The following is a 3,023-nucleotide window of genomic DNA, read 5'->3' as shown; positions in this document are numbered from 1 at the left end:
CCACACCACAGCATGCATAAGAGGCAAGGCATGGGAGCCTTTAAAAGTGACATGTGTCCCTGCCTCGCCCTCTTTCACATCCCAGCAGCCAGAGAGCTACCCTCCCTCCCTATGTTGCACATTTGATGGTGGGCACAGTTTTACACAGTTTAGTTTGTCGCAGCAGCAGTTTACGCATGGTAGCACCCTGTTGGAAGGGAGTCCAGTTTGTGCCCTGATATGGTGGCTTCCCTGGTGAGGGATTCCAGGCACAGGAGACCTGCTCTCCCAGCTGGGATGGAGCGGGTCCCAAGGCATCATGGGCCCTTGGGATGAGCAGTCGGACTGCTGGGATGGGGGGGGGGGGTCAGGCTGCTTTTGAAAGTTGTTTGGAAACTTCAGTTGGTTCAAAATATGGTAGACAGGTAAGGGACTGTATCACTCTGGGCTGAAAGATCTATATTGCTTGTGTACTTACCTCCAGGAACAATTCAAAATGCTTGCTTTTACTTTCAAAGCCATAAAATGGATGTATAGATTGCATATAAATTGAATTAAAATGTAGTTAAAAACAAACTGTTAATATCAATAACCAAAAGATTAGCTTAATACTATTCACAATAACATACAGAAATAAAAAAGAAATGAAAAATGGCACATTTATCCATCTGCATCAGAGTACTTTGTGTTGTACATCATGGTCCAAGATACCACTTTGATTTTGTGTTTACACTGAAGCATACTAATGCTGCGACAAATTTGGCATTTGCACAGAGGGTATTACTAGTCTCTGCTGAACTGATGCATGCAGCAAAATAGAATCATAAATAATAGTCCTACAGAATGTCTAGTCATGGCCAAAAATCTAAAATTGGAGGCAGCTTTAGCTGTGCTAGCATCTGTTTGCCTTTGAAAACAGAGAGCAGACTAGTTCAATTTTCAGAAATCTTGTTTCTATTTTTAAGGTACTTCATGCATTCATATTCTTTTCACATTTCATCTTGCATATTTCACTCTGCAGCCAAAACAGTGTCATTATTTCCAAGAAACATTTTTACTATATATCCCAAGGTTTCAAATTAGAACAAGGCAAGACCTACTATTTGTACACTCATTTTAGAGCAGTGATTAGACTAATCAAAATTCTTTGATTAAAAATGTTTTCCCAAATGTCTTTTCCTAATAATTACCAAGCAGCCAGTATATTTCAGGATAATAACTGAAGGCACAGATGCAAGTTTAGACTTTTACACAGCAGTTATGTAACTATTTTCATACCATTGACACAGCTACCTATCTGTAACATAAATAAAGCCTGACTAGGGTAGTGGGAGGAGTTGGGACTCATCACCTATTTGTCCAACGAACGGGACCCCACCAGCACTCCCCTTGCCAGCACTCCCCCCTGCCCCTAGTTGCTCTGCTGCAGCCTTGACAGGCTTTGATAGGGTTGCCAAAGTTGGGGGAGGGAAGGAGCCCCTGCCAGTGCTTGCCCCTACTCTGAGCAGCCCCACCATGGCCTGACCTAGCCTCTATGGCATTGCTCAGGTGGGGAGGGGAAGGAGAGAGCCTATGCCAGTGCTTATCCCCACCCCAAGATGCCCTACTGCAGACTTCTCTGGCATTTATGAGGCTGCCTGGGTGGACGGGGAGAGAAGGAGCCCTACCAGCACTTGCCCCCACCCACAGCTTCCCTACTATGGCCTTGCCAGACCATGACAGGGCTGCCTGGGTAGGGAGGGAGGGAGTCCCCATCAGGGCTCTCTCCCACCCTGAGATGCCCTGCTTTGGCCTTGCCAGGCCCCCACCAAGGCTCACCCACACCATGAGCTGTCCCATCGTGGCCTTGGTAGGCCTGCCCAGCTTGGGGAGAGGGAAGGAGCCCATGCCAGCACTCACACCCAACCCAAGCTGCCCTGCTGTGGCCTCACCAGGTCTTGCCAGCCTGCCTGGGTCAGAGATGTGGGAAGGAGTCCCTGCCAGCTGTTGCCCCTGTCTTGAGCTGCCCACTACAGCCTCACAAGGCCTTGATGGTGCTGCCTGGTTTTGGCAAGGGGAAGATTAGTGCCTGTCCTATTTTTTCTACAAAGGGTATTTCTTCTAGTATTGTATATATAGTGGGCCTGACTATTGACTTACAGCATGAGTTACAATTTCAGCAAACTGAAATGATAGTCATTCCTAGAATGTACAATTTCAAATTATAGGTGGGACTACCATTTGTTGGAAGCTCCCCCACAGGTGGAATGCCCTAGATGAGCACAGCTGTCATATAACATTAGTGGGATTGAAAGTTTGTAGGCAGAATTAATCCATTATTACTATGAGGCAATTGAGGATGACAGGAGAAAAGATTCTATATTGGCAACCATTGAAAAGCAGCACTAAGGCAGGGTATTGGGTCACTTTCCAACGATATGGTAGTTGATTGGCTGGTAGCGCCTGCCTGTTTGCGTAGTGTTTAAATCTTAGAACTCAGTAGCAGTGCGTATAATTTATATGCAAAAGAACCCAGGTTCTATCACTGAGAGCTTGGAATGAGAGTCTGAAGTAAAGAATTCTGACCCAAAAGGTGATGATTGAACTATCCTTACATATTTATTGTGTTTCTACATTTAAAACATTTTATGTTGCCTGTCAAGCCTATCAGGTTCCCCAAAATAGTAAGCATGCAAACAATTAAGCAACATTTAAATGAAAAAGTATTTTTAAAAGACAAAGAAGCAACAGTAGAACCAAGGAGGAGAGTCAATAATTAATTATGAGGGTACTCAAACAAGACAAAAAGTCTTTATTTGTTGCTGGAAGACACTGATAGCAACAGATTAATCTTATTGGGTTTGGTTCCATAAGTAGAGTTGTCATGTGCAAATAAAGACTTTCCTGGGGATTTGGGGAGTGGAGCCAGAGGAAGGTAGTATTTGGGAAGGAGAGGGACGACATGGCCATTTTCTACAGGACAGTTTCCACACTAGTGATATCATTCAGTTTACATTTTTAAAGGGCTGACTTTTTCTTCCACACTAAAATTTGCTTCTTCAGTC

The sequence above is a fragment of the Paroedura picta genome, chromosome 6, assembly GCF_049243985.1.
Source record: "Paroedura picta isolate Pp20150507F chromosome 6, Ppicta_v3.0, whole genome shotgun sequence".
Taxonomy (NCBI): domain Eukaryota; kingdom Metazoa; phylum Chordata; class Lepidosauria; order Squamata; family Gekkonidae; genus Paroedura; species Paroedura picta.
This window is presented reverse-complemented; position numbering follows the sequence as displayed.